We start from the raw sequence: 24,043 nt of genomic DNA on the forward strand, positions 1-24,043 counted from the left end.
ATAGTTACATCCTACAGATTCATAGATGATGTATGTTATACTTCCTTGAATCACATATTATCATGGTAATGAAGGAGCTTTGAATTTAGCCTAGTTTCAGCAAAAGGAATTTGCTTCAGTACGTATTGCATCAGTGTCGAATTCCTCTGAAACTCTGGGATGATAAACATATGTTACAGCCTGTCAAGTCAGTTGCTTTCACAATACTGTCTTGGGTGGGACTCCTTCTTTGAAGGGGAAGGACTTTTCTCAGAGCAAGCCCAGGCACTAATTTCCGCCGGCAAACCAAAATGAGGCAATGTAAGACAGATATTTGGTAAGTGCAAAGTAAAATTTAATTTCAGACATTTTTCCCTTTAATGAAGCCTTATAATTCTGCTTTTATAATATTACATTAGCATAAAGAAGCACTTATGAATGAGACGATCAGTATTAGCAATCATATCTATTCTCCGTAATAGTTTATTTACACGTTGTAGACAGCACAGACAAAAATAGTTGTGAATAAATACTATTTTGTTTATTACATGGCTATATCTCTGTTTTTTCGTAATTCCAGACCATTAAGGCTGTCTTCAGGCTTAGTATCCTTGCATGAAGTTTTTGAAAGTTGCTTCAGCCAAGAGTGAAGTGATGTCTTTGTTTTTGTATTAATGTACTGTTATCGTGCAACAGAATTTCTGTGCAGGCTGAATCTTTGTGTGATTTCTCCTAACAGGTAGGACTCTACACTGAGTAGATAAACCTGTGAAGATTTTGTTATGAGGGTTTATGCCTCCTGCTTTAAGAAAAGGGTATTATTTTTAACAGCACCAGGAAGGGGAGGTGCTTTTTGTCGTAACAAATGACATAAACTGCATCTGTAATAACTCTTATCTTCACTCTTCAAGATTTTTTGGTTTGTTTGCATTTACTCAGAACTAGACTGTGAATTTATATAGATGTTCACGCATGTAAAAGCTCACTCTTGGCTTCTGTGGTTACCAGTTAAGATAAAGAGTTACTCCTAGAGGACTCTATTTTAAATAAACCGTAGGAAGGGAAGGATGGAAACTGATTCAGTGAGAAATAGAAGTGAGAGCTTACAGTGACTAGCCATGACACTTTCAAGAATAGTTCTCCTAAGAATTGTACAAGTGGAGTTTAATTTTGAAATACTTTTGGACAGTATAGTATTCTTTCCTTCTAAAATTTGTACTGATTCTACTGTCTACTTGTTTTACTGGCTAGATACACTTAATTTTCATTTTTTGCCATATTGTAAAGATGCAAAGGATCTTTTCTGAAGAGGATGTTTCTTCAATAGCTGAATGGAGGCAGTTCTTCTACAGGGTGTTATTTAATTGGCATAACATGTATTGCAGTGCACATCTACCATCATTTGGTATAGCAGACCACTCAAACTTTCTGTTAGATATTATTTGTGGCACATTTAGAAAGATGGTGTATGGGTAGATAGCCACAAATGGGACAAAAATATTATCTATATAGGAAAATTAACGATACTCATAATTTCAATTCCACATGTTTTCATGTTGTTCACACTGTGTTACTTTTAAGTATTTTATCGAAAATCAAAGATGATATTCTTTTATTGCAAGCAAAATCAGCTCTTTTTCCTCTCTACTCCACTTTTGGGGCATTTTCTTTTCTGGAATAATAGCAAAGTGTGGTTTCTCTCCTTCCTTTGTGATACACCTCGCCAATTGACTTATTTTTCATTACCGGAGTCACTTGTAGGTTTCAGAAATGTTAAAATATTTCCAAAGCTGTCAATAGCAAGAGAAATAAAACCTCACTGTACCTAGTGTTTGGTTTTGCGTGATCTGTTTTTCTCTTTTCCTTCTGGTGCTTGTTTTGCATCCTTACTAAAGCTGAATGTGTCGCAATTACTTAACCATGTACAAGGTACTTATCAGAATAATAAAGTGTTCTACAACTTACATAGTTTGCACTGTAGTTTGTACTGTGGCTTTGGTTTGTACTTATGCTGTAACAATTACTTATTTTATGTTTTGCAATAAGAGTGTTATACTGCTCCTATACACGCCATAACTGTAAAACATACTGTGCTTTTGCATTCATTTAAAGAGCAACTACTTGATAAGTACAAAGTAATTAAGCAATAAGACATGACAGGCAGTGCATTTCCAGGGAATTATTGCACATCTCAGATGCCCTAAAAGATACAAGGCTAAAGGTTGAGTGACTTCAGCCACCTGAGAAGTGGAATAATTCCCCAGAAATGCATTGCTTACCATGTTTTATTGCTATTATGAAATGGAAATTATGAAACTAAAAGGAGGAAAAGATTAGATCTGTGCATTTACAGAGGATTACTTATACAGGTACGACATCACTGTCAGCTCTATATGTGTCTAGAGAGTTCTCAAGCCGTTTCGGAATTAGCGCGTGAGCAACGCAACTCATCTGAAACTGCTGTTTCAGCACTCCTCATTACCAGCTTCATCGAGACCAGCCCCCAACACTCCCCTACAAAATCATATCTATCTGTATTCTCGGTACAGGCTTTGTCTCTTATACTACTCGCACAACCTCGGGAGGTGTGGTTATTCCAAAATAATCGTACGCCCTGGAGCATTAGAGGCATTTGGTTGCTTCCTTGCCTTGCAACACCCCAAGGTCATTATCTCGTGATAATCACATCTCCTGGAGTTGTCTTATTGCTTAAGTGTAACACTAAATTTTAATTACAATGAAATAGAGCTCTTCTGGTAGTTTATACAACATCCTGTGTGCGCAAAGCCAGATGGAAATAATGCCTAGCTTTTACTGTAATAGCATTTGGTGGGCTTGTGCTCCAGTGCAATAAATGATTATGTTTTTGTTGGGTTTTGATGAGAAAATCATTTTGAACTAAATTTGGAGTACACTACTATCAAATTTAATTTGAACTCTTATTATTGTTCTGATTTGTTCTAAATTTAATTTAATTTTAAAAATACAGTGGAGTATCAGTCCACTGATAACATTCTAAGTCTTTGATACTACTAACACACATTACTGACTTCTGTTGGAGTTTGCTGAAGGTAGGGAGTATAATGTTTGGCTCTTTAAATATTATTTTCAAATAACCATCAGTAAAAAATGTCCTTTGCACTGAAGACTGAGATCATGAATTTCAAATATGATTGAATGTTTCTGCTCCTTTTAAAAAACTCGCATAAAAGAATGGCATTCACACAGTATTCATGTGATGATCTCATGTCTCATGTGATTTCTCATATTCCAGCTCTGAGGTTGGAAATGGCATCACACAGACCCAGCTTTACCTCGCAAAGTGTTTCCTGAGAAAAGTTTAATTTTGTAAAGGGATTTAAATTTTTAAGTCCATGAGGTCCATCTCTTGTCAAGCTTAAGCACTTACACATATACTTACTTATTAAATAGCTTCAATTGTTTCCACAGCAAAAACTTAAAAAATTGTTAAAGAAATTTTTACATTGGATAAGCTATAATAGTCTATATTAACCAGTCCGCCTACAGGTTCTTAAACTTGGAGGTATGGAAAACGCAATTCTTCAAATCAAATAGCTGAAAACATATAACAGCCTATTCTTTTCTAATGGAAAAAAAGTCCAATAATTAAAAAAAAAACAGGCAAAATCAAAAGCATCAGCTCTGTTGACCTACATCATACTGTCTGAATGTGTTCATATCTCTGTTTAACTGCTTCTGCAGTGTTTTGATCCCAATTGGAACTGCAGTTATATCTTGAGGCATTGAACAAAGATGGTTGCTGTTTATTCTTAGTAAATATCTTGCTATAACAGATTTTTTTTCAGAGAGTTTTTAGTGCTTTGAGTTGTTTTCCTTCCATTACTCTTTTTCAGATATTTACAATAAAGATAATGATATGAAATTACTTGTGAGAATGTTCAAACTATTATGATCTTAAATTTGTCATGTTTTATTTTGTTGTGTTTTACCTTTCCGCTTTGCAACTTTGTCAATTAAATGTTAACATTGCGTTTACCTTGTGAAAGTGCATGTTCTGATGTTTTTATCTCTATTAACATAATTTTTCTTTCATGACAATATTAAATTAGCCTGAAAATGAAAATATTATGCTCTGGTGTGGATCACAGCTTAGATCACACCTGCTTGAGGTGTTCTTCCTAGTTATTTGTTTTTAGTTCAAAGCTTCAGACAAATAACTGCCATTACAAGTCTCCCTGTTGACCAGCATTTTCTCCCACCCAGTGACACCTTCTCGGAAACGAGTGACCAGTTTATAGCTGACTTGTTGGAAATGCATGTTTCGAAGACACTAAACTTCTACATGTTTTATGAAATACGTGGCTGGCAAAGAAGGGAGACCTTATTAGCATTTCTAATGAGGAAAATGTAGCAAAACTCCCTGTAGTAGACTTCACAGAATTGATACATGAAAGACGCTAGAAATTAAATTTCCTTATTTCTTCTTCTGGTGGACCTATTTGTTTAACATTTCTGAATGTTCCCTTTGAAGAGAGCCAAAATCTTCCCTCGTTGGCACTATTATAAACCCAGTGAAATCAGTAAATCACTTCAGGAAGAGTCGGTTCTAGTCTGTGGTGAGAGAGATCTGTTTATTTCACTAGGGTTATGCAGGGGTGGCAAGTAGGAAAATTTTATCAATACTTCTGATACAAACCCAAACTGACTCTATACTATCAGACAATAAAATTTAATCAGCTTTCTACTGTGCTATAGTTCTGTTGTCATTGATAAGGGGTTAATATATTGTAGTAGTATTGATGTGGAACTCTATAGTAAAGACTGGGAGGAGAAATTTGGTATTTTGGCATCTTATTCAGGATTTTTTAAAAAAAGTAATTGTACAGTGTTAGGAAACAAAATTTTTAACTGTTGCACATAGTAGCCACATTGTGAATATTTCACCCTCACCATAGCCTCTTATCTTGTTCTGCTCTTACACATAGGTCATATTATGCACTGCTTTGTGCTAGTTTGACAAGAACTAATGTGGATGCTTAAATATTTTAAAGGCTGCACATTTCAGAATGATAAAATACTCAACTGATCTTCCTTTCCTGTTGAATTTGTGGTTAATGATAAAAAAAATTTAAGCCTTTTTTTTTTGTCTATTAGTGTTTTTAACAACAAACACTAGAAGTTCTTTTGAGGAAAATCTTCAAATAAGGCCGTGCAACGACACTTTTTAACTACAGTTGTTTTTTATTCAGCCATAAAATCTATCTTTCATATAGAAACCCACTTACATGTCTTACTTCAGTGAAGGTTATTTGTAGACTGAAGGTCTTTTCTTGTCAAGATATGATGAATACCATGTGTGAAGACAGAAGAGCATCAGGACCTGTATTAGCCGGAAAACCCACTGATCTGTGAATAACCTAAAAAAGAAAACCTGAAGATTAGCAACGTCGCTTTTAAGAATGATCCATCAAATTCAACAAGCAGATTCACAGAGATGAATCATCTAGTTCCTTTTATTCCAACAATACAGCAAAGGTTATTTCCCTCCTTACAAATAGAAGTTCTGAGATATAAGAAATAGAGACTTGTGAGTCTTTTTTGGTCATAAGGTAATGATTCTACATTTTTCACTCTGTGCATTTTTTTTAACATTTTTTCCTTTTATTTGATATATTGAAGTAGGTGTGGTCTAGCCCATCCAGTACATAGCTCAGTTGTGTGATTATGTCCCATTTTTACATGAGGTTATAGTTTCTGTAAAGATTAAGTCCTCTGCCAAAGCCATTTTAAAGGAAGTATAAACATTAATTCTGCATTTTTAGCTCAATTTTCATTACGTTATGACAACATATTGAACTATTGTTTTCTTCTGAACTGAAAATCCAACAAGAACACTGTGATAATCTACTCTAATATCTGATAAAACGAAGGCCATGGAATTGCCCTGAACCCTCTCCTCTCCTCTCCTGTCCTTTCCCTTGCCCCTGCTCTTGCCCCTGCCCCAAGATTCGGGAACATCTATTAAAGAAGAAGCCTTTCAAACTGCCGGTGAACAATTAATTACCTTTACCATGGAAATTTGGTAACATTTCAGAATACTACCAAAACATTCAGAAACTTGCCTGAAGGTAGAAATTCTGTCTTCAAGTTCTAGCCACTGAATATTTGGCTACCAGACTGAAGAGTTACCTAACATGCAATTGTTGCTTTGGAAGTAATTTATTTTAGGCCGTGACGGTCTCTTAATGATGTCTTTGGTAAACAGATGGAGCTGGAACTTTTCGCTATATGCCATTCCCTTGACTATTTTTGTACTCCTTCTCTCTGGTTTGTCAACATCCATTTGGACATACTATTTTTGATTTATAAAAAGATGGTGACTGATAGATGTTCAATAATTGTATTGTTATCAAATCTAAGTCAACCAGCTATAAAAACAGTCCTATCATAATCTCTTAGCATAACCAATGTATAAAAAAGAAACCATATTACCTGTGACTGAAACTGCTTTTTTTTGTTGTATTGACCTTGCATTCCCCTTTCAACTATTTATTTATTACAGAGAAGGCTACTTCTCAAAAGGCACCTATGCAAACTCAGATAAAGATGTGATTCTCCTAATAATTTTGCATATGGCTTCTACCTGTGGGATGACAAGGTCACAAACTACCTTGACTACTCAGATATTTGTAAAAGAACTTAGAGAATTAGGATGTTAGGTTAATTTTACGATTTATGCCCTTGAAAAGCAAATAGACTATCTCCAAGGAGCAGCTTTTAAATTCTAGAAAAATTGGGGGCTTTATAATTATTAGATAAATGGAGAACAAACTAAATAGAGTGTTTGGGATTACAGTAAAGCATACTTTTTTATTTCTTTAATGCAGGCGAATGGAACAATCAGTGAGGAGGTCATGGGAAGCAATTGCATTTTACTGGGGTTATGAGGCGAGAGAGAGAAATTTTATCAGTTAACATTCATCAGTTACCATGAAGATACGATAAGTAAATGTAAATATGGATATAATACAGGTCCCTATAAACCCCAAAGGGTCCTCTGTTTGTGCTTACAGACTATGCCCTCCCCTATGCAAGATCAACATTTTTCCCCTGTCAGTGCTGAAAAAGCTGCCTTGCTCTAGATCTCTGTTTCATCAGCGAAGGGTTAACAAGTGTGACACATGGCATATGCAGCAACCAGGGGGATGCTGAGCTCAGGGTTACTCTCTGTTTCTGGCACTTGAAGGCAGAAGGATTATGAATTCCTCAGGTTCTGGGGGAACTTACAGAAGGTAAAGAAGATGTCTTTTGTAATACTCCTTACTACAGCTAAAAGGACAGAATTTGGACCAGTGTACTCCTACAGGCGTTCTCTCCTTAAAATAGTCTCTCCAAAAAAAGCCAAACAATTTTTATGTATTTTTTCTTTTTCTGTTATCCATGTAACTCCAAATTTTACCAGAGGCAATAAACTCTTCTACTATGAACAAGGGAATTAGGATAACTTTTAGGACCTACTGGGTGACAAAGTTCCATTTCTCTTTCCTTTAAATAGCTAGCAATTATTTATACTGTGAGATGAAGCTTTTTGATAATGTTATTTATATAGTAATCTTCATTATGCAAATTCAATAATAAAATTCAATGTAACATTGCTGATGATTTATAGTTGCAGGAATGAGAAACTTTTGGCTTGAACCAACTTAGAATGTTTTGAGTAACCTTGAGGGCATTTGAACACTTAACTATCATCCTTTTAAAGCTCCTAAAACTAAAAAACCTAAGCAAAAATGAAAAAGCTACTCTGGAGTATTTGCAAAAGAATCTCTGTTTAGAAGGGCTTCAAGATGTGTATTTAAAATTTCAATTTTTATGGAGACACTTAAATATTTGCTTCAACACTTTTTTTTAATTCTATTGATTGAATTGATAACATAATGAAACTGAGTTCTGCAGTTTCGGCAAAAAAAGGCAGAAAAGGGAAATTCCATTGATTGCATGAGGCCCAAACAGTGGAAAGATCTTGAAACACAAGTCCCAGCAACAAGAATAGTCATAAATCAAATGTATATGCAGAAGAAGAAGAGGCTGTCAATGATGTTCAAATGCAGGACTGCAAAAAGAGTGAAAAGCATCAGGTTAGAATTTGGCAGTGAAATGTTACCTTTATTATTGACTTGAACTTCAGTTTAAACAGCCACCAGTTCAATTTAATGCCCCATTCTGATGATGTTAAAGCAAACTCACTACTAAATAAAAAAGGGAGTTAAAGAGACATGTCGCCTGTTATAGAAAAAACAGTGAAACAATTTAATTAAGTGATAATGTTTCTGGCACTGGCATATACAAAGCAATAAACTGCTTCTGTGGTTGATTAAATGCTGAAGGGAAGCAGAGCGTGAAGTCTTTCTCACAGGAAGGAGCTGCCTCTGGATCTTCCTATCTGTGGATCTGTGGATGTCTCTACTTTAGTAAGAAAGCAGATCTCACTAAAAAATCTCCTGTGACTATCCTTCAGTTCTGTGACTGTCTTTCAGTTATGGCTATTGTGAACGCAGCTAGGAGAGGATCCAAGAGATCAGCACTGATTTTGCTTCTACTCATTTTTCAGGTCACTGAATGTATGTATGTTCCTGTAAGTACTTCTCAAAGTGACTTCTCACCCACTGGTTATTTACACTCTGCTTTCACATGTAACACAATAAAACTACCACAATGTAAACTGGAGGATACAGGCAGTCCAAAAGAATGTACATTTTCAGTGACACATACGATTTTGAGCTCTATTCCTACTTCTGCCCTATAAATTTTGAACAGTCTGGACAAATAAATCCGAAATTTGGCATCTTGGTTTCCTCTAGCTTCAAAATGCAGATATAAATGCAGAATACCTTCCACTCACTTTCTAAATGAGAAAAGGGGTGGATTTTTCATGTAGCAATGGAAAGCACTCTTATATCTGACTCCTTCTTCATGCTGTCTTACTGAAAATTTTCCTGCGTTATAATCGAAACAACCAGTGCTTACCAAGAATTTTGACACCTAGTAATATTAATAGCAATATAAGGATATTTTGAATCATTTCCTTCTTGTTTTTCCTCTGTGAAAATCCCAAGTTATTCTCCTTAGGGTATCTTGTACAAGACAAAAATATCATTACAATTTGATTCAGCACACAAGAATTTGGAATAACATTGCCATTTGTCAGCATCAAACTTTTCCCCATTTTTTTATATCTTTTTCCAGAAGTTCTCCTGCTGTTTTGGGGTATACCGTTATAGTAAATAAAAAATTTATTTTGGAAAGAAGAAATGATTTCTATTATAATTTAGGAAACCATTTATTAATGACCATTTTAATTTCAAAAATAGAATAAAAAATCCTGATTGAAATCCTGAAGATCATGGTTGCATTTCCATATAATTTTGTTACTTTCTGTTAAAGCACTTCGCAGACAACCTAACTTCCAAGGAATGTCCTTGGTTTGGCCATTACATAATTCAGTACATTAGATACTTCTGGGACGCTCAGAAGTTACATTTTTACATTTAAAAGTCTAATTGATAAGTTTCTAGGTGAGCATTTAAAATGCAAATTTAGTTCATCTACCACCTCCATTCCTCTTTTACTCCCATGATCATCAAATCAACCACCATTCTGTCAGTCTAGGCTTCCTTCAGATTTGTAACTTGAACTGAAATCCTAATAGCTCTTCCAACAATTAAATATGACAAAAGCTGGTATTTCTATACCACAGAATAGCACATTCAACAAAATGGCTTCCCTGGGGCCCAATCTCCATCTTTAGACAAAAACAGCTCTGGTTCTCTGGAGACATTGTATTTATTGAATGTAAATGTCATAATATCTTGACAGGTGCTCAGGCTAGTCTGAATGTTGTGATTTGAAGCTGTACTGTCCACGCCCTGCCCCACAATTAATGTTATTGTCTTTGGAGGGTCTCTGGTTCTATCTGCCCAGATAACAAGGGGCAAAGTGACCTGTCAGTTAAGCTTAGAAAAGTGCTAAATCCCGAAAGAGCACTTAAATCCAGCACTTAAAAGGACCTCCTGTACAGAATTACCTTTTCTACCTTTCAACACTTTCCCTAGATAAGATGATGGAGGAAGGGCAAGAGAAAATCAAAAAACAAACTTAATAACACCTTCCCTTCCAAAGACCATGATTTATAACAAGACTGTGAGAACATTCTGAACCTATATCATGTTGAATTACAGTACACCTTTTCAAGTGGCTGCTAAAGTAGGAGTTCATGACGGTCCTGCTTGTGTTGCTCTCATACCATTCCTTGTGCTGCCACTAAAATTTAAAATGCGGTACATACAAATTAGATCTATAAATTTATATAGTAACTATCCCAACAAATGCAAACTCATTCTTAGTAACCATTAAATTACCTTCTGTTATCTATCACCCAGTGAATTATTGTTTCATCACTTAGAACAGCCAGCAAAACTGAATAACACTGCCTGTCTAGCCCCTATTTCACTGTTACTTTCAATACAAAAATACTGCAGCTTACGGAGAAAAAGATGAACACAAAAAATTAAAGCTGAATGCATGGTGTGGTAAATAAGGGTCATGTTATTAGCTTTGCACCGAATGTGATTTTTAAAAGTCAGTATCCACCTCTTTAGCTTTTAATTCGAACCACAAATAAATCAATATATTTTTGGTTCCTAGGTATGTCAAGCAGTTTCTTACATTTATGGAGCATTCCACTGTCAAATCCCTTTCATAAAACACAGAAACAGAATAAAAGGCACAAACCGTATAGCTTTTAATAGGGTACAAATTGACTTAACTGTTTCTTTGACTGTGTGCTGGGGAGGACACTTTTTTGTGTGAAAAAAACTCCACATAGCTAATAAAACCGCCTTAGTTCTTTCTGCCTGTTTAGACCAGAAGGGAGGCTCCTTTACCTCTGTCACCTGAAGCGGTAGCCAGGCTCTGGCATGAGGGCAGAATTTTACTGTCACAAGTGAATGGCAAACCTATATTCTGAGGACTCATGGAAACCCCGTTTTCCCTTATCCGAACTGATGTTTTAGCCATGAGCAGCCTCACACATTTGTCAGTGAAGAGACAGAAACATGGCTACATGATTTATCTGACCAATCACAACTAACCACTAGAGATATGAGCACTGAAAACTCAGAGGAAGCTGTTTATGATTAATCTACACAGTTTAAAAAATTACAAAAGGAAGCCATTCAGTAATTTGGTGCATGTTTTAAATAACCATTGCCTGGTCATGTATATTACAGGAACAGAAAAGGCTGAATTCATCAGCTGAATTACTTCTCATTAATTATTTGCTTAGTCTAGTTAGCACCACAAGTGCTCTGTGTGAAGCTAGGATCTGAACTGGTGCAACAAGGAACTGCTTTTGAAGAGCCTTTCAGTGGAACTGCTTTTTTTAAACCTGCCTTGAAATAGCTTTGTTTTAAGAAAGAAATTAAGTACTGGCATTTGGCTCTCACACAATAGACTCGCAACATATATTTTATCTAGATTCTGTTCCCCAAAGCATGTGTTGTGATCTTGCTTTTCTCAAAAATGTGATAATAAATACTTCAAGCTGTATTTTACAATTTATCTAGAGCTTATGCATTCAAAGTGTGATAAGAACTTTTTTTGCTTTTCCAAATGTATAAATAAAGCTTGACAGCAGTCAGAAATCTAGGTCTTTTAACTTTAACATTTGAAAATTGTGAATTGTCGGCCACAGAACTTTGATGATAATGGTCTCATAAAGGAATAAACAGGAAGGTCAAACTGCCAGTGCCTTGTATACAAAGAAGAGCTAGAACATGCTGTCTGAATAAAACTAAAAGTAATGCTAACTGATCAGCTACAAAGCACCAGGAATAACTTAGCATTTTAACCAAGCAATTGAAAGAGCAAATGAATACTTTTGCTTCACAATCGATGGCTTAGACATTTGGGCAATGAACTTCCACAAACCATACTTCTCTTTGTTTTAATATTCATGTTTATCATCCAAATAGCCTTCTTTTTGATAAATTAGCAAAGCTCATTAATAAAGCTTGAGACAAGCTCAAAGGATGGAAAATATTATCTCTGACATTAAGATAAAATGCACATTACCAACCCTGTTCTGATTGTTTGCTCTAATGTGGTAGTCTTGGATGTGCTGCACGGCATCTGACTTGTCCTTTCAAGATTCTGCATATCTCTGCCTTATTATGGTCATTTCCTCCTGTCCTTCTTCTGACTTTGTTAACCCAGCCCTCCTTTCCCACTTTCTTTTTGTATCCTTCTATTATCCTTGCCTTAGTGACCTCATCCACACCCCCCGTTAGAGCAGAGTCGAACCTTTCTTCTTTATGCTTGCTCTCATTCAGATCTCTTCAGGCACAGGTTTTTAGAAAGATTAAAAAAAAAAAACAAACAAAAGGAAAGAGAAAACGAATTTAAAAATCTACTTTGTGTTCTCACAGAGCTGTTGTCAGCTGCTATGTCTCTGTATCCGTTTGTTTTACATGGTTTGTTTCTTAGGTCAAACGCCTTGCAGATAAGGAGTGACTCCATGGGAGACAGTCAAGATACTTAAGTATGAAAGTTGCGTGGAACATGACCCGAGCCTTTGGAAAAAATGCATGTGCAGTACTTCTAGCAGTGATGGAGAAGCAACAACGGACTAATTCTGTACTTGTACGATGCAGTATTTTGTACAGTCTTTTGTTAAAAACTACATTCTAAAATAGCTTCAGCATTAAAGTGATGAGGTTACATAATGAAATAAATTGTGAAAAATATAAGGGAAGTAAATAGTAAAAATAAAAAGTTTGTTTGTTATTTCCATTCCAGTAGTGCCTGAAGACTCAGAACTAGACTGAGGGCTCCACTGAATCTAAAGAACAGTGGCTGGAGAAAAGAAAAGGTGAGGAAATTTCACTTGACATTTCATCTAGATGGCAAAGCACCCAGAGGAAAAGCTTCTCCATTAGCAGAGCCCACTTTGTATAACAACTGAGTCTAGTTTCTTTGTCTTTCTTTCTTTTTTTTTTTTTAAATCAGATCAGTATAATATTGCTCCACTGACTATTCTACCTCTCCCCAGCAAGTTTGGTCTTTTACCTCACCAAACCAAAAAAATAGGAGGAAAGATTTTTTTTTTGTCCAGTATCCTGAAATCGCTCTGCATCAGTCCTAGCAAACAATATACTTCCTCAGATGGAGGTGAACAGTTATTTTTTAACAGGGTACTTCAGAAACTGGCAAGAGTAAATATTCTTTTTAACAGATTTATCTTCATTTGCAGATTATTCTCCACTCTGCAGATGGAAGGTTGCTTTCAGAGCTAATCAATTTGCCTAGGGTCTTTAACAAGATCACATTTGTAAAAATAGCAGAACTGTAGACGTTTAAATCCTGTTTCTCCCCAGGAAATCCTGGTGATTATCGGTATAAAAGCAAAGAAAGCACTACAATGTCTAAAATAGCTCAGGTGCATTCCAGAATTAACTAATTCCACCTAGATGACTGCTATTTGAAAGAAGTTAACTCACACCAAAACAGATAACCAGATAACCCAATTCATGATAACCTGGATCCCAGAAATGTATGAAAAAACCCGTAGTTTGTTCCACTTACAACTATTTACAGTTGGTGCAAATTTCACAGATTAACAAGCTATTTGAGAAAATGAAATACTAATTCAAGCGGTTCAGGGGCTGTCATTGTAATTGTAAGAATCCAACCCGAAAGGTCAAGTTTCTATCATGTTTCCAGTATTTTCTCAAAAATTGTTTTCCTATAACTCTTAATGTTAGTTTTCATTTTTGGCTATTACATTTTTGCCCTTTCAAAGTGTGAATACATCTTGTGCTTAATAACATTAACTGAACATTGGAAGGAATTAACACTTCAAATAGGAGCCATGACAGTGGGTGTTGCGTTGTGTGTAGGTAGGACTGTTAGCGCTCCTGTGTCATAAGTTAACACATTTCCTTTCATGGTGAAATCTTTTAAGCTAACATAAATTTTATTCCTGAAGTGTACACAGCTTTTTTCAGGGAATTTAAGAATGATACCTGCCCTATTCTCTTCCAAGTATTCAAATTTAACAGAGAAGCAATTGTTTGCTCTAGATGTAAAAAGAGCCCTCAAGACATGCGCTAAATATGGGAAAAGGGAAAAGATGTTCGTCTTTCAAAGGGTCTGCTTGTTTAGCTGTATTTCAATAATTTATTTCAAGATCTGTGAACTTCCTTGAAAAATAAGTTCTGCAGACTAGGGTATATACATAGGTATTTCCTATTACCAATTCTATATGTTCCCCAATCTACCTTCTACTCTTCACCTACTATTTTGCATGCATTTATTGGGTCTCCATTTTAAGTTAATCAATCCAAATTTTTCAAATGTTCCTTAAGATATTTTTCCATTCCTTTGATCACTCTTCTCTGAACCTTCTGTTCTATAAAATTATCTCTGAGATAGGGTGAATAGTACTGCATAGGATTATGGCTGTTTCTGTATTAGTAAAACAAAAACTTGCATGACACATCTCACATCTATATTAGCAAAACTATCTTGCTTTGCAGCAGAGTGGCCACCTCCAAACAACCTGCTGAAATACTCCTTGCTGAAATAATCTCCAAGTAATGCACAGGCACAGTAGTGCTATTTGCCACAGTTTGAAACCGTACTATGGCCTACTATGCTAACTAGTTAACGTGCAAGAACGTATGCCTATTCCTTGGCCCACATCTTGGCTTTTTAAGTTTATTGTTATAACACTGAGAGGTTCAAGTAAGAAAAAAACACTAGATAATTTTTATACACACACACACACACACACACACACATTTTCCATATTATTCTGAGTATCATTCTTTTTTTCCTCTTCTTAAGGCACAATATTGCATTACAGCAGACTTCAAAAAAATTCACAGAACCATGTTATTACAAAATAAGATAGAATTATTTTGTATAACATTGTCTACAATATTCAAAATTAGTATAGACGTTACGCTATCTAGTATTCTAAGATTACGTAAAGACCTGGCATATACCCAAAGTTTATAAGTATTGCAAAAACCTTATCTCAGAATATTATCAGGTTTAAACTGAAAGGTAGATTTGTAAACTTTAAAGTATTTGTTTGAGAAGAATTTACGGCACTGTGTAAGTACACATTCTGCTCTCTCTTGACTCATCTTTCTCACCCTACCTTTATCTGCCTCTTTTTTCTCATTCGTCAGTTATATTTTGTCTGCTTGGAGCTTTCTGAGGGAATGACTGATTTGTTACCTATTTTTTAACAGCGGCTGTACAAATGAGGCACAACCTACATTGATCTTTGAGAATACAAAGAGGAGGACTTCAAACAAGAACCACGTTTTCAGATGAATAACGCTCAACAATGTCACTGAATATGGATGGTAAAATGCACCACCCTTTGCCTACCTCCCTTGTTTCCAAGTTGGAAAGAAAAACAAAATTAAAGCTCTGCTTTATGGTGCATGCAAATCTCCAGCTAAACGTGGATTGCTAAATTGGATGTCATGTCTGTGTCAACAGTGCAACATGTCACAGATACAGGTAATCTCCTTAAAGAACAGACGTGGTGTTGAATGTGCCTGGTGGATGCTCTTTTTTACTATAACAGTATTGAGGAGTCCATACAAACAGCTGACAACCTGAACAAATTTCAGGCGTGGACCGTAATAATGAAAAATCTTAAAGCATTCATATACTTTACAGTAGAGTGTCAAAGGTCTTTTGTAAGTCAGTGTATCTCAGTAAAACAGAAAAGTTTTAATCAGGAACTGCATCAAATAATCTGTCAATTACATTATTTGACTTTTGTGGCTCAGCTTGTCCTTAAGCTTGTTTTTCTAGAACTATGTCAATATCCTCAAAGTACACTACAGTGCACACTAGTAGCTGCTATTTTGGCACAATTTGTGATACACTGATGCATATCAATCTAATCATGTAAGGCTCATCTTACAAAGGGAAGCAGCTGAAAGATCATAGCGCCATATTTCACAATGGAATGGCTGTCATCACAATATATCATGCAGGTATGCAAAGGTCATATTGTAAATCTGTTTCATTAGGGCCAAATTCTTATTGCCCCAGAACATAGAGGAAGTAGAAGGCAGTTCATGAGACAATCACTAAAGTTAGAGAAGACAAAGAAGCCACTCCCCATATATAGCACTCCGTAGCCATCGCTGCCTCTTGCTATATATTCATACTGAGAAAAAAAATAATTCTTACAGATTCTTTCATCTCCCCAGAACTTCTTATATTTCATAACAGTAGGGGTCCTGTGCATCATAAATATTTGTCACTGAAGAAGAAGAAAATTCCTTGCATGGAAATTCTGCTCTGTTTTCAGCTTGGGTGAGGAGAAATCTCTTCTGCTGCTACAGATGACATAAAAACCTACAAGTAGGACAATAAGAAGTTGGCCTTTCAACCTATATGTGCATTTTTGTGTGTTCTGTTTTCACTGGATTAACCATGGCTTATTTGCTTTTTTCAGCTCTATGTGAGTTCTGGCCAGTGCTGTGCAAGTGGTAGGTTAAATATGTGTTTCTATTTGAGAAGTTCCTAGAAATAAGAGAAAATTATCTAAGCATTATTTTTTATTGGTTTTTTCCTCTCTATTAATGAATGTAGAACTGCAAAGTAAAGCATAAATTTCAGTAGTTACTTTTCCTACATTTTCCAGAGCAGATATCTACTACTCAAGCCTGAAAGCATCTTGACAGTGGTCTTAATGGTCTTCTCCATCTTTCAGAACTCTTCTGCTTGCTTGAGTGAAATACCCAGTTTCCATAGCTGTTTATAAACATTTGACAGCTAACCTCTTTCTGTACTGAAGTGAGCTATATGGAATTATTGAAAGTATAAGAGATAATTGTACAGTTAAGAATCTAGATCAGCCATTATCAGAGATGATCATGTTGCTTTTTCTGACATTGTTTTCTAGTTAGTCCATGTGACCACTACTACATGGGTAGACTACGATTCACAGAAAGTTTTTTATTAAGGCATTTGAATTCACTGATTTATTCACATATCCATAATCTTTTTTTTCCCATTGGTCAAGCTAAAAAAGGTTGAGAGCCCTTTGACTTCTGTATTTCTCTAATGGCTGTTAAAATCAATTCTAGCATTAAAGTCCCTAAGAAGGAACAATGCATTGAGTGCAAAATTGATTAAATGGTCAAAGAACAGTCCTTTGTGGCCTCGTTTGCTTTTTCAATTAGTACAGATGTCACAGCTGGTCTTGGTGGTCCTCAAACATGCACAAAAATGTCCTTGAAGCTTTGTCTTTTTCTGAAGATTTTTATTTTAAGAGAGATGATTTTGTATTGAAGTTAACACTTCTGTATTTTTTCTTACTCCAATTTTGCAAGAAAGCAACAATATAGTCACATAAGAAGTGAATGGTAACAGGAAAAATGGAAAAAAAGGGCTACAAGGGGAACAAATGCCTTTAAGGCAGTTGATTTTTTGTATTCTGATGCACTCCACTTGAATTTGTTTTCCTTCTTTGGGATTGACAGGAATCATTTCATGCATATGTTTGGCAGAGAACAGTTGACAAGCAGGTGACTCATAACCGCGGCTATCCCAAACTGCTTCAGACCAGACTTTCTGGGTCTACAGGTGAAGAAGTGATGGGAACATACTTGAATACATTTAGGAGAGATCCAGGAAGTCATGTGATTAAGGCACTTAACTCGAATTTAGAAGATCTGAATGTAATTCCAGTCCCAGTTCTGCTACAGACTTACTATGTGATGTTGAGAAAGTCATCCTGGGAGAGATTTTTCAAAAGCTTTTAGCATTGGCCTAACTCTGCTCCCATTGACTTCTACATAAAAAGAGTTCCCAGCATATGCTATGACATGGCATACCATGGCTATATTGGTAGCCTAGCACTGTGTTGTCTCTTAGAAACTAAAGGTAAGATTGAATGAATAATAAATCCCTAATTTCATTGCTTTAAATAAAAATGCTAAGTTTAAATTAATTACAGGGTGCAAATGTGTAGGAGAAATGGATAGGAGACCATAACCTTAACTGCACTGATCCTCTCCTATACCTGTTCTCATTGTCATGTAACATTCATAAATGCAAACATCGAGATTGTTTCTTTATTTTAGCTATGCAAACAATTTAGTTATAATAGGCAGTAGGTTTCTTTTTTAATGCTTTAATGTTTTATTAATTTAATTTTCCATAGTCAAATTCTTTCTTTTCGTTTTGCCTTATAGCCTAAATTTCCCTTGGTATTTCTAATTATAATATTTGTTTATGATTATACTGCAACATACTGTAATTCTCAGCCAGCTGACAATGAACCGGGGTTTCTACCTAATGTCTTATCATAAAATAAAAACAAAGACTTATATGAATAACCCTCAATTTATTTTTTTGCAAATTCAGGAACTAATCGCTTGATTAAACTTAATGCATTTAAAATTATACATTTCATCAGCTGTCTAAAAGACATGAGATTAAGTCAGGTCCATCATTAAGTGGTTATACCTATCAGCTAAGTTTCTCCAAGTTGCATCAAATTGTGCATGAACTCAATTTCTCCCATGATATTTGGGATAATAGAAAACTCTATAATAGACTAAATGAATGGCCTTTCATAGCTAGTGTTCTGCTTAGAGCTGAAGCCACTGCCAGATACTTCCGGATATCCTCCTAATACAATCAGATAATTCTGCAGTTTTTAACAAGGATAAAATACTTTGAAACTTCGATAGTAATGATTTAATGATGATGAGGCTTATTTGCCATTATTTTGTATCACATAAAATACAAATTGCATCAGTCCAAATGTTTACACTGGCCTTTAAAAATAGAAGCTGTTGATTAACACTCTGCTTCAACAGCAGCAAGTTCTACAAGGTCTACGTCATTTCCTCTCCTTCCTTCAGCCATCTGGTGTCAGGGTAATTTTTTATGAAAGGATGGCAGTCAGAGGTGAAGTTCTGTGGCTCTTTCAGGCTCTCTGTGCCTGAGAGTAAAGCAAGCTCAATTCTGAAGGGGCTGGAACTGTGTTTGGCCAGAGGTTTTCATCTGTGTGATTACTGTTACTTCTTCATGTGCCAGGGAAGGGCTATGGAAAGTAACTTTTCCTTTTTAGTGACACACACTTTTCATTCCACTGTGGATAAAATGTAGCTGGAATAGCTATAATGCATCTCACATTTAATAGTGATGAATATTGACCTTTCTTTTTCAGAGCTAGTGCCCTTTGGGAGACAAAACCATCTTGGGACATGAGATAGATAAGACATGATTAGTTTGCAAATATATGGTTCTTTACATTAGAGGAAGAAGCATTAGAATTAGAAGAAAATGCTGTTACCGGAAGGTAATTCTTTTCATCCATCTCATTCTTGGTATTGAGAACTCTCTTCTGTTATTCCTACTTTTTATAGGAAGCTAGGGTTAGTAATGAACATAGTAATTTGTTCCTGGGCTGAAAGTTGCACTGCCTTTTTTGAAGGTCTCCCTGTAGCAGCAGCCACCTTTTCCACTCAACTCTCAGATAGTGAAACATTTCTCTGGGGTCATGACAGCTTGGAGGCAAAAACATAGGGTATTTGATCCTTACTGATGTGGTGAGGGTAAGGTTATGAAAGTGAGAACTTGACCTAGCATGTTTAGTTCTGGCACAAATGCCTTTGTTTTACTTGCATCTTAGGAGTAAGGACTGGCTAGGAGCCATTCAAAGCTGTTCGTAATTTCAGAAAGAAATAATTCTACAGTTTTCATCTGTAGAATTAACATGTGATGGCTGAACACCATGACGATCATTCGAGCTTTCTGCAACCGTCCAGACAAACTTCAGAGTTCACTGGAGACAGTCTACAGAAGGCATGCCGTGCAAGCATTTCACTGTGGAGGTCAAGCAGACACTTTTCTCTACCCCCATTTCTACCTTAGATTTGTCAGAACACATCCATTAATTATGCGACTCTTGAGATACAGTAGAACAACTGGCGTACAGACGAATTTGTACCACTCTCCCTGCAAGTTGCTAAAGTTCTTTATTGGCATTCCCTGGGATTCTTCTGTGACTTTCACATCACTGTAGGCTGGTCTTTAGAATTATCTGCAAGGATCATAGCTGTCATGAGTACTAGGAGGTTATCCAAGTGGTTACCTGTTTAATAGTATAATGTCATCAGCAAACTCTGCCACCTTGCAATCCACGTACTCCTCCAAATTATTAAAAAAATGTATTAAACAACTCGATCACAGTACTGACCCCTGAGACACTCTATTATTAATATATCTCTTCTTTGAGGTTATAACTATTTATTTCCTATCATTTAATCACTTTTTAATCCATGACAAGCCTTTGCCCCTTACTTCACTGTTATTTATTATCTTTAATATTCTTTTATGAGGGACCTTTTCTAAAGCTTTTTGAAATCCAAGTAAATTATGTCCACTGGGTCATGTTCATCTACTGTCTTATTAATATTTTCAGAACCTTCTAACACATTAGAGAGGCACAATTTTCTGTTACAGAAACCTTGTTGGTTTTTCCCTTGCCATACATACTACACCTCTCCAAAATGTTGCACTATTTTTTGTTCTATTTGATTTCAGTCATTGTAAAAAACTGTTATTCACAAGATAACCCCTAAATCCTTTTTACAAAATAAGATTTATATTAATGACTTCCTAATTCCCAGGAAGTGATGCAATTGGTAAGGATATACTGAGATTCCTTATTAAGCTATTCAAATAGTCGAATAATTTGTAGAATGGCTTCAGATGTTTTTGTGAAAAATTTTCACTTGCAGTCAAAGCCACACTGTATTTTCTCATAAAAATAGCTTGGAAGAGGAGCTTTCTCATCTTATTTCTCACATGGTGCTGAAATACATATAACTTCTAAGGTCATTTAGCCAATTCCTGCAGTTATCCTCAGTTCTTTGGTAATACCAAGGAATTTAGTCTTCACATATATTTCCTGTTTCTAATAGCTGAAAATAGATGACAAGATGATTCCAAAAATTTTACTTTATAAAAATGAAGTGGGAGGACTCAGGAAACTTTCCCCACCTAGCACATTCTTAGTACTTGCTATCTATCTTCCAAAGTTGCCATCTTGTGATCAGGGTCTATCTCCTACAAGAGAGAGCAAAACCATTCTAGATCAGTTAACCTAGCCTTTCTTCACGTAGGGCCCTGGATGAGAAAACACTGATCAAAGGGGTAAAGAAATAGGAGAGCTTACGGCGCTCTGTTCACCTCAGGGAAGACCTTTTGATGCCAGGTCCAGAGAGGAGATCAGTGATTAGCAGAACTAAGCAGCAATACTCAAATAGCATATTTCCAGGTAGGTCAAATGGGAAAGTAATGGATAGGGATGTAATGATTCCAAAACAATGTTCTACCTGTTCAGAGGGGGGCATAGAAGATCCAGAGTTCTTCCTCCCTCTTTCTTCCTGAATGTAGGGATCAGGAAGTGAGTCTGGGACAGAACGGCATGGAATTAAGGACAGTGCATGGCCAGCAAAAGTGTCAAATAGTTCTCTCCTTCGAAGACCAGAAGGAATTAGGTGTACTTTGGATGACTTGCATGCAGCTGCAGGTCTGCCACAGAATCATGGATACATAGATAAGTCACTGCAGGAAATTTGAAATTGGGGAAAACTGCAAAGCAAACTAGATCTCAGATCACACCTAGAGAGGCAACGGGCAGAAACTGAAACACGGGAAGTTCCATCTGAACCTGAGGAAAAACTTCTTTGCTGTGATGGTGACAGAGCACTGGAACAGGTTGCCCAGAGGGGTAGTGGAGTCTCCGCTGGAGATATTCAGAACTCGCCTGGATGTGATCCTGGGCAATATGGTCTAGAGGACCCTGCTTGAGCAGGGAGGTTGGACTAGATGATCTCCAGAGGTCCCTTCCAGCCTCAACCGTTCTGTGATTCTGTGATTCTGCAATTTAGGAAAACTGAAACTAATACAAAAAATTTACTAGAGTTGTCTCCTCAATTCACCTGTTAGCAGTGTGGTCTCACGCTGCCTGAACACAAAACAACGTTAACTCAGTGAAGCCTGAGAAGATTAAAATCGTGATGGACACAGGTTCAGCAATATTCAAGGGATGGCAGGGGATAAATTCCTAACAGGTGAAAACTATGGCAATAGGTTCAATTTGTTTCCAGTGGAACAATTCAGGCTCTGAAAACTAATTTTTAAAAATAGTCAAAAAAATTTTTATGGAACACTATGCAAATAGTTTATTGAAAGTAACAAAAAAGTGAAGGTTTTTCACTGCAAATTGAAATCTTTCTGAATTTCACCTTTTTTGGCCGATTTTCAGAAGGTTCTCCTTTCTCAGTGCAGAAGTTTCTTATTAGCTTTACTATTTTTATTACTTAATAGATTTCTAACTTAATTATAGTTAATATAGTATTGCCAAATATTCAAAAATCATGTGCAAGACTTCCAGAATGCATAGATTTTTTTCAAAGAACCTGTTTAGGGTTCTCCTTGTTTGACTTTTTTCAGTCATACTTTTAGGAAAAGCACTTTTCTGCTTAGGTATCAGGACTGGAAACATGGTATTTTTAATGAAAGTTAATAGCCTCCTAATTAGTATAAATCTAGGAGCTGGATCTTTAAGAAAAGCATCAAATATCATGAGGCTCATAATAAAATTGCAAGAGCTGGCAATATTGTTATCCAAAAATGAATTAAGATTCCATATTTTGCCAGAACAATAGTCATTTGTCTCCAATTTATCAGCAGCCTTTTAACTTTTACAGTTATGTCAGAGGTGTGGAAACATTTATTTTTATTTCTTACCTACAAATTTACTTGTCTCTCTCTTAACGATGTTGTCTGGGTCTTCAGGCAAAGTATTACACATCAACTTGTCATTAAGTCAGAGTTTTGAAATAGAACTCTTTCCTCTATCCTGTGTATCCACTGATAATTAAAGAAGAATGTCAAAGACCTTCCTTTCCCAGAAAGCTATTTTTCTTTTTCTCCTTGCCTTTTAGTTTTCCTTTTTCTTCTTCTTTTACTTTTCTTTTTTCTTTTTCTTCTTATTCTTATTCCTTTCGTTTTACTTTACTCTACTTTCTTGTACTTCTGTTCTGTCACTCATTCACTTTTCACAACTATTAATTTCCTACTGTCCTGAGATAGGAAGAACTGGAACAGTAGAAGGTGTTTGAATGTTAGCTCAGTGGTTAAGAAAATTGCTGACACTTTTATTTGCATATTTAGGACAAAGTGCTAGTGTGCCACACTGGCTCATACAAGCTATATGAAAATGTCACAATTATTAGCAAAGATTTTATCTGCCATATCAGTTGTTATCAAAACGTAAGGAAAACCTTAGACCTAGGGTTTCAAATCCTCTTTTGTAATTTGCTAATGAACCCTACTGGCATGTGTACCTCAGCAGAACATTATTAAGTAAGGATCTGGGTGTATTGGACAAGATTAAAGGTGATCCATGTTGGAAGTGATTAAATGCAGGCCCTCTATGAAGAGCTGATGTTAGGCCTTCCTAGCCCGCTTGGCAAAAACCAGGATTTGGCTGCATCAGAAAAGAGGGGCTGAGCCTGAGCTGCTAATGCTCAGGGAAACACAGAGGGATATGGGAGAAAGAGGAAGCAGTGACAGCACAGAAAGCCTCAAAATTAAAAAAGCAAGAGAGAAAGAGAGAAAGTGAGCCCTACAAAGAGCTGCTGCCACTGGCAGGGTGTGAGGCTGAGGTGCTGCTTGGGGCCGGACTTGGCCCTCCAGACAGGCAGCTGGCTTGTCTACCACCACCCCAAAATGGCCTGTCTACCCCCACCCCCAAAATGGCCTGCCTTCTCCCCTCCCTGAAATCGCCTGCCTTCCCCCACCCCAACGGGCCTGCCTGCCCTCACCCCAAAATGGCCTGTCTACCCACCCCCGAAATGGCCTGTCTTCCCCCATCCCAAACCGGCCTAGCTTCCCTCAGCCTGAACTGGACTGGCTTCTACCTCACCCTGGCCAGGCCTGGCTTCCCCGACCTGTAACCGGC

General features: G+C 36.4%; 1 long non-coding RNA gene across 1 annotated transcript in view; it reads left to right on the forward strand.

Moving 5' to 3' along the window:
- The first annotated feature begins 248 nt into the window (after positions 1–248).
- LOC104147468 (uncharacterized) overlaps positions 249–24,043 on the forward strand; it is a 28,041-nt gene continuing 4,246 nt past the window's right edge. Inside the window, exons 1-4 of the long non-coding RNA XR_694899.2 lie at positions 249–316; positions 12,817–12,889; positions 15,279–15,555; positions 16,508–16,541. This is a non-coding gene — a long non-coding RNA (uncharacterized lncRNA). The remainder of the gene's footprint in view (positions 317–12,816; positions 12,890–15,278; positions 15,556–16,507; positions 16,542–24,043) is intronic.

This window comes from Struthio camelus, chromosome 1 (genome assembly GCF_040807025.1).
Source record: "Struthio camelus isolate bStrCam1 chromosome 1, bStrCam1.hap1, whole genome shotgun sequence".
NCBI classification, from domain to species: domain Eukaryota; kingdom Metazoa; phylum Chordata; class Aves; order Struthioniformes; family Struthionidae; genus Struthio; species Struthio camelus.